Below are 16266 nucleotides of genomic sequence, written 5' to 3'. Positions count from 1 at the left end.
TTTATATATTCAACATGAACATGAAACTAGTTAAGTTTATAAAATGTATAAAATGCATATAGTTATTTCATACTATATGCAATATAGTATATAATATAGTTATTTCATCTCCAAAAATAGGTAAAAATAAATCTAAACAGGTAACATTAACACTAGAATTTATGTCAAGCAATCTAACAAGAAATAATTAATTTTATATCCTTAAAGGGATATAACTGTCTGCCCTGAGTGCCAGGAAAGGTTATGGAGCATCATCTTGAGTGCTATCATGTGGCACATACAGGACAACCAGGGGATCAGGCCCAGCCAGCATGGGTTTATGAAAGGCAGGTCCTGCCTGACAAGCCTGATCTCCTTCTATGACAGGACGACTCACCTAGTGGATGAGGGAAAGGCTGTGGATGCTGTCTATCTGTATCTTAGTAAAGCCTTTGACAGCATCTCCCACAGGATTCTCCTGGAGAAACTGGCTGCTCATGGCTTGGACAGATACATTTTATGCTGGGTAAAAAGGTGGCTGGATGGCCAAACCCAAAGAGTGGTGGTGAATGGAGTTACATCTAGCTGGTGACCAGTCACAAGTGGAGTTCCCCAGGGCTCAGTACTGGGGCCAGTTCTGTTTAATATGTCTTTATTGATGTTCTGGATGAGGGGATCAAGTGCACCTTCAGTGAGTTTGCAGATGACACCAAGTTGGGTGGGAGTGTTGACCTGCCTGAGGGCAGGAGGCTCTGCAGAGGGACCTGGGCAGGCTGGAGCGATGGGCCCAGGCCAGTGGTGTGAGGTTCAGCAGGGCTCAGTGCCGGGTCCTGCCCTTGGGTCACACCAGCCCCAGGCAGCGCTACAGGCTGGGGCAGAGCGGCTGGAAAGGGCCTGGTGGGAAAGGGCCTGGGGGTGCTGGGTGACGGCCGGCTGGGCAGGAGCCAGCAGTGTGCCCAGGGGGCCCAGGTGGCCAGCAGCACCCTGGCCTGGACACAAAATTGTGTGGCCAGTGGGACAAGGGAAGTGATCATCCCCCTGTACTCAGCACTGGTGAGACTGCACCTTGAATCCTGTGTTCAGTTTTGGACGCCTCACTTCAAGAGGGACATAGAGGTGCTGCGGCTTGTCCAGCTGCAGCTTGTCCAGAGGTGTGGCTTATGAGGTGTGGCTGAGGTCACTTGGTTGGTTCAGCCTGGAGAAGAGAAGGCTGAGGGTGACCTCATCACAGGTTACAACTTCCTCAAAAGGGGCAGTGTTGATCTCCTGTCTCTGGTGACCAGTGATAGGACACAAAGAAATGGTATGTATGAAGCTCCATCAGGGGAAGTTCAGATTGAGCATTAGGAAAAGGTTCTTCACTGAGAGCATGATGAGTCACTGGAACAGGGTCCCCAGGGAAGTGGTCACAGCACTAAACCTGTCAGACTTCAAAGAGCATCGAGACAATGTTCTTAGTCTTATGATTTAGTTGTAGGTAGTCTTGTGAGGAGCAAGGAGTTGGACTCGAGCCTTATGGGTCCCTTTATTCTATAACTCTTTTTACATAGCCTAATGTTGACAATGTTTTATATAAACGAATGACAAAAGTTGATTTTATCAGTTGATTAATACTGAGTCCAGTCCCATTAGAAAACTCTGACAGTGTTTGAGATACATAATAAAAGTAACAACAGATATAAAATAATTGCCTTGTGAAGATGATATGTCACTAGATTGAAAAAAAAAGGTATTTATAGACATGTGAAATAATGAATTAAAAAAAAAAGACAGAAGATGAGCTGAAGCATTCAGCTGCATCTGTCATAACATGAGAAGAAAGCAACATTCTCTGAAGCTGAAAAGTGATGACTGCCACAACACAGGAGGAAACTATCTTAGTGAGATTCAAAATAAACTAGGTACTGATATAGTTAGCAAGAACAACTCTATTACATTAGAGAAGATAAAAACAGTCTATAGACTGTGCTGGAGAGTCAAAGATTAGGAATGTCAAGGTTTCAGAAGTGGCTGCAACTTGGTTAGTTTCATAATTACACCTTACAAAGATCCTAATGCCATTTCTCTGAACGTACAGCCATGGTGATGCTAGGGCTTGTTGCAAAGGCCAAGGGATATTACAAAGCCAAACTGACAAGATGAGCAGAAGGCAGATGCAGGAGCTGGAAGGCAGCTGGGCAATGTGTATGAATGTGTGCTCTGAATACTCAAACATCTCCACTATCACTTTGATATCACTATCAAAGATAAGATGCCAGAGCAAATTCAAAACAAGATTCACCAAGTGTATCGCTCTCTTTTTTTATCTTTTTTTTTTTGGATTGTAAGAAAACATAGTAGTGCCAACTCTTCTCTGGAATTTTTGAACCCAAAGCAAATTTGAAAAGCTACATTCTTGCTGTGTGAGAATTTCTACATAGAAATGGTGGAACCACTTCATTTTCAACAAGCTCAGAAGTTTTCCATTTTGATCATCTTTAAGCCCACTCGCATAAAATTTGTCCTTTTTCCTGCAAGGCATGCTCTCATAAGCTACTTTAACACAGGAGATCATGGATGCATAAGTTTTCCAGAAATTAAGGGAAGAATGAACAAATTCATGGAAACTCCATCTGCTAATAAGCACAGGTTGCAGATACAGAAACCACTAACAAAACCCCTGAGTCTGAAAACTAGCAAACCCTGGAATAATCCACAGGAATCATTAATGTTTGCTGTACTGTCTCTTTCCATTTCTGTTGCTCCTGTCTAGATGTCCACTCTTGAACCATAACAAGAGAGCAGAGGGAACAGTTGGACCCAGCAGGGCCATCTTACAGAACATTTGCCTTACAAAACATTTGTTTTCCGTCAGAAGCAGATAGAATAAGGAAACCAATTAAATGACATGAACCTGTGAAACAAATATCTTTGAAAAAAGTTGCAAGCCCTACGTTACAACACTTACTATGGTTTCTTGATAAATTCTTTAATCTTTCCTTCAGATAACACAGTATGATACACTATGATATGATGAGATGAAATATGATTAAGTGGGGTCCAGGTACAACAGCATTCTGGTCAGTTCCTAGACGTACAATTCCAGCCTTTCAGGACCATTTTGTGACCTTCTTGCTGCCTTTTCCTTTGAATGTTTTCTACTTCATACAATTCCACAACACTCTCTCATGACTGTCTAAATTTCTAACTTTATATCTATGGTAGCAGAATGATGCCCTTTACTCTTCCAGTGTTGTCCTTTGGCAGAGGTGTGCCTGCCTTCATCAGTATGTTTTCTTAATAGCCCAAACAATTGTGACATTTCAGCAGAAAAGACAAGTTCCCATTTCCTTCTTTCTAGATTTTGCTTTACTGCTTGAATACTGAATAGCCCAGGCATATTTTGTTCAGTTTCAACCCCAAATAGCAAGATATTTTTTCATAAATTAAGTGTTTTCAGATCAGCTATAAAGCAGAAGCAGATCACAGTGAACAGGCCTTCTCTAATTTGACGCAGCTCTGTTGTCCAGTTTGTTAAATATCACAGTTAAAGAAAAACAATTGCTTTTACTATACCTCCCTCCCAGTCAGAACAGAACGGTTTTAAAACATCTTCACATCTTTTACAGCTTTACACATCAAGCTCAGCATAGAACCTCTACTACAAAATAGTGTTTTATTGTATTTTGTTTGTCCAGACAAGCTTGGTTGTGTCTCACATGGAGATTAAGTCAATGAGAATAATGTCAGCAAATACATTTTGCCATGTCATTTTCAAAATTTATATGGGAAATCTGAAACATGGAAGCTGTTTCATTATGAATTCTTCTATGGGTAGTATGTAATATTATGGGGTAGAAATACTACCTCTTATAATAAAAGAAATACTACCTCTTATAATAAAAGAAAGAGAATATTTTAGATTGGGGGGGGGGGGGGGGGGGGCACAAAAAACAAACAACAACAAAAAATCAATTCCATTGGTAATTTCTAGAATTTTCATAATTTCCATGGCCAATATATAGAAATATTGAAGATACTTGCTTTATGTGAAAATTTTCTAGAATAAATTCACTAAAAAATCTAAGACTTTCCTTCCACTCCCATCATTTCTGTCATTATGTGCATCAACTGATTTGAGGCAGTAAAAGATTTCATTTTCATTCATCTTAAACTTATTTGTACACTTGTTGCCAATAAATAACAAAAGATGAATGTAAAGAAAAAAACTGTTACACATTGAGTGCATTTATGTGCAGTGTGCATATCCCAAAGAGTTATAATAGATGCTGTGCAATCCCAATATGCAACAAACCCAGCATTACACGAATTATGGAGATGACATGTAATCACTACCCTTGTCCTCATGCTATCCCCAAGCATGCTCTGAAGGACAGAAATAGACTAGAACAGACCAGGTTTTACACAGCTTTTCCTCCTTTCTCAAGTGGATTAAGAAGAATGGATTTCTATTCCAACAAGATAAAATACTTTTGAGTATTGATTCCTTCATTTTTCAACTGAAAGGAACTTTAATTTTGGTGCTTTCTTTCATGACAATTTAAGTAGTATCAGACAAAAAGTTCAGGCAGTGACATCATATATGCAAAACCAGCTCAGGGAAAAAAAACACAAGCATTTTGGAAGACATTAAAATACATTTAACTTGTAATAGTGAAATGCTTAACAGTAGGCACTTCCTAAGAAATAATCTTCTAAGTGGTTAATGGTCCAAGATGCAGCTGAGGACCATTAACTCCTCCCAACTGGTCATTAAGTGGCAAAAGAAAAAGAATCCAACTGTAATTAAGATTAATTAATTTAGCTCTTTGGATACTAAGTCACCTTCTCCACATTAAAACACTAAGTCACCCCAAACATTAAACCACAGGAACTTAGCTTTTCTGTTTCTTTCAGTTAAAGTTTAAAGAAAAGAGAATCACCATCCACAGAGTCTTCATCATTAAGCTGTCAACATTTGCAGCTCACCAAAATAAACTTCCTGCCTGATATATTCGGGGAATATATGCCTGCTCCAAAATATCCAACCAGCAGCTATCAAAGAGGATTAAAGGAGAGAAAAAAAAATATTTCTAATGGTTAGTTTCAGATCATTTAGTGAAGAAAAATGGATAGTCCATATGCAGACTACCTCCCGCTGAATTGTAAGACCTGTGTTCTCTAGGCCATTAGGAAAAAAACCCACCAAATTTTACCACAGCCTTAATATATAATCTTGTACAAGTCACCTATGATATTATCATAGCAACATAGGTTTGAAAGAAGTTCTGGAGGTCATCTAGTTTAACTTCCTATTCCAAACCCTAGTTCAAATCTGGAGCAAACCAATTTTCTCAGGGCTTTGTCCAGTCAAGTTTCTAAAGCCTCCACAGATCCACAGCCTCTCCCAACTACCTGTTCAGAGTCATTGCCTCCTCTCATTATAAAGATTTTTTGTTGCTTAGAAGGTGCAGTTCAGTTGCTCCTTATAGAACAACAGAAAAACCCCTTTCATCCATCTTTCATCCTGTTTCAGTAGAAGTTTTTTTAAAAATAAATGAACAGTCACAGGTTAAATGAGATTAAGCCATGTCAAATGACAGATGAACAAGTTTACACCTTGCCTCACTCAGACCCTGCACTAATGCTCCCCAGACTTCCCAGCGTCTATGGCAGGGTGGGTATTGTTCCACTGATGTGTAATGAGCTCACATTAACTCCATCAAATACAATCAGAAGGTCATCCCTTCATCCCCATTCCACCCCCTCACCCCTTTTATTTTGGCTTTGCAACAACCACTTCTTTTTGCCAGCATAATGTTTTGGTCAGGAAAGCAAGTCACAGGAGTGACCAGGTTAAAACTATTCATCTGAGAGACAGGTAAACTTCTGGGGAATGTGGCAATTGCAGCTTGTAACTGCAAAACTGCGGCCCTGCCCTATATGTCCTTCAATACTGGACTGAACCTCTGCACACAAAAGGTCCTCTATCCTGATTCACAGTCTCTCAATACTATTGCAGTATAATAAACATTGTGTCGTGTTTTAAAAGTAACATGTAGATTTACTTTACATATAACAATGACCACCATCCTTCTAAAGATTTTCATTACTTCCAAGTACTGATTGGAAGGAGGTACTAGGATAAATTTCTGAGATTTTGGTCATTCTCTGTACCATAAATCAAAAGTTTCAGTTTGATTTTGAACAGGGACAGACCAAAAGTTAGGATAAGCACTGAAGTTTTACGGGTCTATGAAATGAGATTTATACATTCCGTCTCCAAACCAATTTTTGTTTACATTTCTGATTTTGAATGATTTTGGGAAAAAAAATGTCATTTGCACAGAGATTGTAATTTTCTGTCTTCTGAGATACAACTGTTTACTTCTGTGTCCAAATCAAGTTTATGGTAATGAACACCACCAATGTCTTAGAGCCAAAATAACTGAGTAAAATAACAATGTTTCATTTGCAAATGCATCAACAGGATTGCCAATGCAATTCTGACTTCAGGCTGTTTAAATTAGTGATTAGTAGGAAGTGGAATAAACACAGCTTGAGTTTCAGATAAATCACTGGGCTTGCTGTGTGGCCTGTTAGAAAAATCTTGCTTTGACTTATTAACTAAGCACATCTGATATGGCAGCTTGAACAGAATACAAATATGGAGTGCAAAGACATAATTTTCACAAACACTTTTACAACCATGCTTTACATGGTTGTTTAACAGACATGTTGGTTTTTCTTCTTTTTATTGTCTGTTTTATTGCATGTTACTTTATGAATTATATTTTGTCCTAAAAGTAAAGTTGTTCCCCATTTATGGAATATGAAGGGAAAAATGAAAGAAAGAAAGTTTGCAGCAGACAGAGCATATTCAGCCTTTCTCTGTTCAGCAGCGTCCCTTATGTATGGAACCATTCAGTATCTGCTGCGCAGAGACTGGTGGTACCAGGACTGGAGACACATAAGACGCTTCGTGTGTGCTGAGACACGCAATCACATTAGCATGGTGCTAAACTTGAGTTAAAATATCTTTTCTTTCAGTAGAGCTTATTAACTCGAGTTTGACATCACATTAACTAAAGTCTTTTGGTCAAATCAGAACAGAAGCAGAACTAGTTTCCAGCTGCTTTGCAACACACCATGACAATGTGTTATTAAAGCCTTTGTTAGGACAATTAGCTGGAAATTAGGAGATGCATATTCCAGCTCCAATTAGCACAGAAATGTAATTAGTTCAAATAAAATTAATGAGACTTACCCAAAAGCACATCTTTACGCACCTGGAGAAACTTGCAAACAGAATCCAATGCACCTCTAGACTTTGCACATTTCTTGAGATAAACAGCAACCACTCAGGGATTTCAATGATATAAAATTTGGACTTCTGTCCCAAACATAACTTTATTCCTGCAGGTCCTACCTCTGGCTCAGTGTTACCAGCCTTGCACAGACATTGCACTCCTCACAGACTGAATGAGTGTGGCTGCCTCCCTGTGCTGAATGGCTTTCTGAAATGGGCAAAGGTTTTTCTGAATTACACCAACAATTAAAACCATTATGGCAATACAAAAACTGCTCCTGTGGTTTTATTGTTTTTCCTAAATTAAAGAGGAAGTAAATACTTCCATCAACAAGCCTTGTTGTGGATGTGCTGTGCACAACTGGCGTGAAAGCATGAAAATTAAAACATCCATCACTATGATCCAAAACAGACACATGTGTGAAAGCCCAGACAACATTTCCACAAATGGAACATGAGATGACTGCGTGAGTTGCACCAAAAAATGAAGGAAAGAACACCCAGTCAAAACCCAACCATCTCTAACTTTGTCTTGTGACATGGAAGCACCGTGCTATCTACTGTAAAATGCAGATACTATGAATCGGTCTGCATTCAAAGGTATAAAGTTATCCCTCATAGGATGGCTTAAATCACCCATGAATGAAAATAGCAATTAATGAACTTGGTTAGACAAAACAAATTACAACCAAGATCATATGTTAGCTGATTTCTCTAACGCAGTTCTGCAACCATGTTTTTTCACAGTAAAGCCCAGCATCAAGCAAAAATACTTCATAGTATTGTTGTACCAGATTTTGTTCTAGCCATTCACTAACTTTAATTACATTTGTAGTATCCTGAAGATAAAATAAGGAGATTATGAAAAATTGAAGTGAGAGGAACTAAGGGGCAAAAAAAACATTCTCTGTACATAGAGGATGGAGTGGCTCATGTCACTGTTTTGAGCTACAGATTTGTACCTTCTTGTCACCTTCAGGCCTATTATTGCCACGTCAACAATCATTTTAATGGGAAGCAACTCTGAATACAAAACCCTATAATAGCCTGTAAATGGTCTTTGTAGCCTGTCACCAGCAGATTTATTTTAACTTCTAGCGTGTTTCCACTGCTCAAAATCACATTTTTGAAGAGCTACAATTTAAGAAAAGATAAGATTTCTATCTGTTGTTGCAAGACCTGAAATAGGCTAACTAGGTACCTGGCTTTCTGAAAGCTTTACTGTTTTCTTTAAAATTGACTTTAATATTATGTAAAAGAATACAGTATCACATAGCACTTATGCTCATTAAATTTCTATACTGATGGACCCTTGAAAAATTCAACCTCCCAGTTTCCACTGCTAACGTAGAAAACTAAACCTTTTGAATCCCTGCTAAGTATGCAGTATTGGGGTGTGACATCTTGCACAGCTTCTGCAGAGCCATTTGGACCCCCTACATGCACTGTACCCAACAGAGGCTCAGCTCCGTGCTGGGAGTGTGGACACAAGTACTGCATGATACATCTGTCAAGATTTTTGGCACTGGGTCATTGCTGCACTGTACACCATTAAAACAGCATTTAAATTTGTCAAGGAAGAAAGCGGACAACCTTTCTAACACGCTGCAGCTGACACGGCATGTTTCAGATCTGACTCCTTTTTAGACTGTGAAAAAAATAAACCTAATATTGGAAGAAGCTTTATTGGCCTAGTACACTCCATAAGAACTAGCAGGAAAATTCAAACCTAGGAATCTGAGACTACTACTGTAGAAGAGAAAGGGCGTTTTATACAGGCACGTAATTCTTAGAAAAACAGGCTTTTCAAAAGGGTTGAACTGGAAGAGTTAAAAAAGAAGCTGTTACCATCATCATCATCCCTTTCCCACTGTGAAGAGAACAATAAGGTTTAATGGCTACCAGTGTATTGTTCTGCATCAGATGCTGACAGTCACAATTTTGCTTTCATATTTATTTTCTGATATCAATATGCTGATCTCAGCAAATGAATTTGCTGCTTGAAGAAATAAACTCCCATTAGGATCATAATTTAAGAGAGCAGCAACAGCTTGCACTTCTACTGTTAGATCATGTACTCACTACAGTGCAGTTAATGCAACAATTTAGCAGCATATGGGGAGGCGGGGAAGAAAGGGACCCTAGTGCCCTATTTTATCTAACTTAATTACTCTTACTCTCCTAATACCATTTTTGAAAAGAAATTACTTGCTCAAGAATAACTAGATGTGGCTCCCTGTGACAACAACAAATACACACTTAAAATGCCAGATAGAAGAATCACAGAAAACTTTGCTTTTTAATGCAAGCTGAAGTTTAGAATCCCCTGAGGATGTCTACATTGAAGTCTTCTGTTCATCTAGAGTTGCCTGTACAAGCATAAAAGCTGAAATGTTGGATAAATTATTCTATGAAGGAGCTCCTATCTTCAGTATTTTAAAATGGAACTCAGTTACCTCTAAATTTTACTGCAGTTGACATATAGATAGTCCCTTCAGCTATCTAATTAAGTGGCCTTATTTTTCAGATTGCTGAGGACGCAAAACTTTCAGCAGACTTCCCCTGGACACTCTGAAGAGTCTCCACAATGAAACACATGGCTCCTTCTAGCAATGCTTATGTCAAAATATATAATATGTTAGCCTCCTGATAAAATTCTTTTACCTCCTACAAGTAATGTTATGAAGTATGCTAAAAGTACATTATTGTTTAGGCAAGTACTAATAAATATAAGCAGCACATCTGCCATAAATAATGTGAAAAAGTTACAAGATAAACCTAGCAACCACCACCTTCTGCTTTGTTCATTTCAACGTGAACATGAAATGTATAACGAATGCACCAAGCAATCCATGCAGACTGCTACACAGTTCACAGGCGAATGAAATACCATTCAAAGTAAGTCTGAATCCGTTCAAAGAATACAGTCTTGTAAATAAGACACTATATCCCATCTGTGTATAAAAATCCCATGTGTGTATAAAAAGATTTCATACTTCTTGCACAGAGCACATAATGAGAGCATTGAGCCCTATTGAGCCCTGTTCGGCTGGTTCAGATTTAAAAAGCAGTACTTGCAGACACTGTTTATATATAAACAAAATACACAAACCAACACATGGAAGAATTAACTAGATCACTGCTGTCAGTCTAGTTTAGTTTGTTAATCCTTCAGAAAGAGGCAAACAATCATTGTGCCCATACCAACTTTAATATTGCCAGTTACATACACAGGATATCATCTTGAATTGCACTTATTTCAGTATCAAATGCCATCATAAGACAATGCACAAAGTTCCCCCGAACACTGAAATTGAAAAGTTCCAAAAGGCATATTAATATGCAATTATACATAAATTATATATATACAAGCTATCACATAGAATGTTCGCTCAACCCATCATACTTTTTTTTTTCCCAGATTTATCCCTGCAGCAATTCCATCTCTTCTTTCCATGGCTTTTCATGAAATTGACTTCATGGCACAATAATATGCATTAACAACTGGCATATATATACATATATACTACCTGAGTGGGGAACACCACTAGCAAAAAGCTAGTTGAATATAAAAACACCTAACTGAAATCTGTATAGATCTTTTTCCTTGTTAATTCAATTATATTATCCTGGAAATATACCTTTTAATTGGTTCAATTTCTATTCTTGAACAACTTTTATGTTCATGGCCACTAAGTACTTTGATTAAGTAATAATGTGCTAAAACTTACCGATGTATTTCCAACTCTCCATTATTTATGTAGCTTTTGTGTGTAGGTAACACAGCTGTGCCTTAGCTCTGGTGTTCAGGACAGATGTTCTACTGGATCAAATTCTATCCAGTCTGCATTGATTTCCATCATAGTTTATTGTCAACAGTCTTGCTCTGTAGCTTAAGGGCTTCAACATGTATATCAAACCATCCTGTCACATGATACACTTTCTGGCCTAGCAGAGATATCTCCATAAATATTTCATGCAGTGATCATAGCAGCTGTTCATTATGGTTTTTGAGCTTTACAGAAATTTTAGTTAGAAGTCCCCATGCTGTTCCAAGCAGGTTTATGTTTGCTATTTTAATTAAAAGGGGAAGAGAAAAAAATCAAAGTCTTTATCTCAATTAATGCAAACTCCAGCAACAGCCATCTTACCTGCTACAAGTGCTGACCAAACCACCAAACTAAACCAAACCACCGAAATTAAAAAAAACAAAACAAACCAAAACAAAAAAAAAACCACCAAACCCACAAACAAACCAGAAAAAAATCACCACACAACTGTACATAGCAAAGAATACAACGGAATGCAAAGCTCAATCAGGTTAGTAAGTGCAATTGTTATTTAACAAAAATGTGCATTCCACACATCCGTATCATCCCAAATGCATCCATTACAGCAATTCCTTTAGAACAGCATGATTCTGAATTGACCAACAAAAGCTTTAACATTTTTTTTAAAAAAATCAAGTACATCTTTACCACAGTATGTACACTGCACAAGCTCAAAAGGAAAAAAAGAAAAACAAAATACTTAGCATCTACTACTGATTGGCTGCATTCTTGGCCATCTTACTTGCTTAGTTTTCTGGTACTTGACTGGTTTTTTACACTGCTGCAGTTTTTTTACACAGCATGCTTGGATAGCATTTTTTTCTCCAGTAGACCACTTAACACTGAATTGTTTGGGTGTAATACAGGAAACCCCAGAAAACATGTATTGTTTGCTTTTCACACATAATCTCAACTTCTTTTTTCAGTTTGCATGCCTTGAAATGAAAACAAAAACACCCGATACATAACACAGGAAAACTTTCATTGCATTAGTCAATATTCCTCCAGTTAGTTTGAGGACTGCTCACTGGCAACTGTGTAAAGCACTTCAAAGCTTGCATGGGAGAGCAAATAACAAAATACAAAAAATTCTTAAGTAGCTTCTTAGACTGACTAGGCTAAAGCATTTAGTCCTTTTAAATACCTTAATGTCTGACACTCACTATTAAACAGGAGGAAAAATTCATTAAACTTGGATAATTTTTAAACTTGGGAAAGCTGAGGCATTTGTTAGTTCTCCTCGCACACATAGCCTCAAATTTTTGAGAAACAAAGAACAAGCTAAAAAAAGTACCTGTTTAACTATTCCCTGCACTGTAGCGTCAGTATTTAAAAAATACCCAATATACTTCAGGTTATTAACAAAGGAGGCAAGAAAACAAAGTGCTTTTGGTAATATATATATAAAAAAATTCTAACTCCAAAAGGCTCTGAGATAGACTTTCCATAATAGCTCAAGTATTCAAGAAAAAGATAAATGCCCCAAAAGGTGGTAGTAAGTCCTACTCAAACAGGCAGGAAGACCTATAGTAGGAAAGACTTTATTATTATACAGGAGTTGAATTAATAACATCTTATTGTTTTCCAATTGTTTTTATTAGCTTTGTCTTTCCTATTGGCTTTGTGCTTTAAAGGAGAGCCTATGTTTGCCTGAAGGTGTGAACATGATGAGAAAACCGTTTCATGGTAGAAGTCACTGCCTCAGTAGCTCAGAGGTGCTTATAGCCCTTTCCTCACAAACATTTATGCATCTGCTCAGCTTGAAACCTATGGACACTTTGACAGAACAGCCCACATGATTGAAGTTAAATATTTGCACACAGAGTGGTAGGATCAAAACACTAGGCAAGACCTTTTCCGCCTGTTTGAGTTAACAGGGCGTGAGAGACAGTTCTTCAATAGTAAGTGTTAAGTAATGGTAAAAATGGTACCTACATGAAGTCAGAGCCGTGTTTGAATTAAAACTAAGTGAATCTGAAATTTGTGTTACTGTGAAGGTTTTTAAATATAAAAATAATTGCCTGTGTTACTCTTAGTATTGGTTACTGCAGCTTTAAACCGACAAACTTCATTTTGTTATCCACTTCTTAGGGAACCATTTTGAAAGAATAAAGTTGCTTTTTACAGGGTTCTTAAAATTCTCTTATTCTGGGGAAAGAGTAAAACATGAGCAGAGAGGTATACGGTCACACAGAAAAGTAAAAATAAAAACAACTATAGCTAAGTGAAAGGAAAGCAAAGGGTCTTACAACTAGAAATAAGCTGATCCATGATCCTGGATCAGCTAAGCCTGTCTTCCGGTGGACTTGCCCTACAACCTCAGCACAGCCCCCAGCCTTCCCAATGCTGTCTTACAGCCCATCTATGAGCAGCAATTACTGCTCCAGATCTACATGCAATCACCTAGCTGACTTCTAGCTGCAAAAAAAAGAAAAAAAAATAAAAAAAAAATAAAAGGCAGAAGGCAGAGTTATAACTTTCTTTGTGGATGGCACCCAGCTATCTATTCTGATGAAGTCTGATGTACTTTCTGGAAGGTTCACATTTTCGTGTGTCCATCAAATTTGGTACACGATTCACCCACAGCCAAAAAATTCTCAAGGAGGATATGGAGGAAATCTTATGCATGAAGGAAAGTGACAAGAACAGGTCACAATTTGTTTTCTTAGGAGGTGAAGCTTAAGAGATCCCTCATTGCAGTGTTGTTTCAGATGATGGGACAGCCAAAGAAAAGCAGAGCCACATTAAAGAGAATGTTGTTAAAAATCAAAATCAGGTAGCTGGAAAGGAAGCACTGACATTTAGCAAGCAAAAATCACAAAAATTAGATTAGCATATGTATTACACAGCCTTACAAATGAGTAAATCGTTTCGACATCAGAAAGTTAAAACAACTTCAGGCTGCATATAATGTATCTTTTTTGTTCTAGCTATCCTTCCACATACTGTAACATGTGCACAGTACCAGTTGTGTTTTCAGGGTTTGTTTCCAGGAGGTAATGCCCTTATGCAATCAACCACTGTATGTCCTTGTGTTCCCATAGCACAAATAATTAATTTATAAAGCATTTCAAATGAAGGTTATTCACTTTGACCAGAATAAAATACAATAGCAATGTAATCTTCTTCCTCTGCTACATGAATTTCCTGCCACGTGTCACATTTTCAGCCCCCATTTCTTTCATCTCATACCATGTCTCCTGTTGTAGCTGTTTTAGTATGTTTGCCAGTATCTTGCTGGAACTGCTTCAGTTCGTTTATTGCAGGTAATTACCTCAGCGTTTTGGACCCTCCATTACCTGTAGCCTGACAGTTTGCCATTCGAAGGAACAGCAACAGATGCCTAAGAAAAGCAAAGCACAAAGGTGGAGATGTGGATTTGCATTAATCAGCAGGCTTTTCCTAATCTATGAAACCAATCTCTACACCTAATAAATTAAAACATGACAAGTGAGACATTTTTAAAAGATGAGGTAGGAAAAAAACCTGAAAAGCACTAATTTTCTCTCTCCAGCTTGCATTTTTATTACAGTTCAGTCATTTCTTATAAGGTTTATAGGTTACCTAATACTTTCAGTTTTGTGACACAAGCTTCCTCCAGCTGTACATATGGTAAGTGCACCAAATATTAAACACTTTGCCTAAGCAACCTGATTCCCTCTAAATAAATAACAAACCCTTCACTGTCTTCAGACCAGCTAACCTTACCTTATGATTCTGTTTTACTTTCAAACAAATCAAATATTTCCTCACTTTGTTCCTTTAAAGACAATCTCAGAGCAAAATACTGGGGGCAAAACAGATCTCAAGTTAGCCCAGTCATTATTAGAAGTTCCTGTATAATTTGGAGGGAATGACGATCTCCACACTCAATTTGGATTTTATTTTCCTGATTTGTATTTCACCTCTGAGCAAGAGCTCCAATTCAGTGCTTAAAGGTTAATCATAATCAGAAAAAAACTTTATATGTGCCCCTGGGACTTCCATTTTGTGCATTTCCTAAGGTATTCTGTAGACTGGAAAGGACTGGCTGTTTTACAACCAGTTACCAGCACACTGATTTTGAAATGCATATACAGAAGTAAGCAGCGCAGATCCGTAAAACTCCTCTGTACAGTAGACCCACTTTTCAGATATATTTGTCATGGGAGCAGCACACAAATAATGTCTCCTAGCTTTTTTTCCATCATTTATTATGGAGATACAAGATTAACTGGCTCCCTCTGTATTTCTGTAAAGCTTTTCTAATCCAACACTGAGCTTTGTTGCCTGGGGATTTCTGTCTTTGGGGAAAAAGAAAGACAAGAACCCATACAAAAACAGAGTTGCATAGAGTGCTGCACAGACATGTCATAAAAAGAAAAGAAATCATACACAGGCATATCCATGTATCTACCACAAGAAGAAAGTCACTGCCTCTGCAAAATAGAAATCAAGGAGACAAAAAAAACCAGTCACACTTCCATTAACAGAGTATTTTTGCCAAAGTGGCATATTTTCTGCTTTGCACTCTAAAGAACTGTAATGTTCCAACAACAATAAAAAAAAATCTGACTTTTGTTAAGAGAAACAGACCCATCTGCTGGCAAAATAACAATAACAATAATATTTTAAAAAAAAATCCAAACCAACCAACCAACCGAAACAAACAACAAAATACCCACCCCAGGCATATATTAAATCACAACTTTATGTTCTGCTACTGTAACAAAATATTATAAACTTATTTCATATTCATTCATTCTCAAACTTAAACACTACTCAACCCAGAACCCTTTTGAAGACTTTCAGACCTGAAAGATGCTTTCTCAGTATTTTTCTTACACTTGTTTTACACTTGTTCTACCTTTAACAGGTTTTAGACCAGCAAGCAGTGCAAGGCCTACACTCATCATCTCAGTAATGGTCAGCAACTGAACTTCAAATATGTAAAAACATCTAGCAAGCTGAAGCATTCCTAAGGTTCCCATGTTTCTGTCTATAATATATCAGGAGACATATGTGCATCTACTCTGTTTACTAACAGCCCGTTTCAGGTCATTTTGTTCAGATGCCTCTAATCATGTGCAAAGCAACCATGCAAGCAAGGTACGTATACAAAATACTTTACACTTTTAAATAATTATATGTATGGTAGCCACATGCAAAATAAAATTCAGATGCTCCAGT

This window comes from Falco naumanni, chromosome Z, assembly GCF_017639655.2.
Source record: "Falco naumanni isolate bFalNau1 chromosome Z, bFalNau1.pat, whole genome shotgun sequence".
Classification (NCBI taxonomy): Eukaryota; Metazoa; Chordata; class Aves; order Falconiformes; family Falconidae; genus Falco; species Falco naumanni.
Note: the sequence above shows the minus strand (reverse complement) of the source record.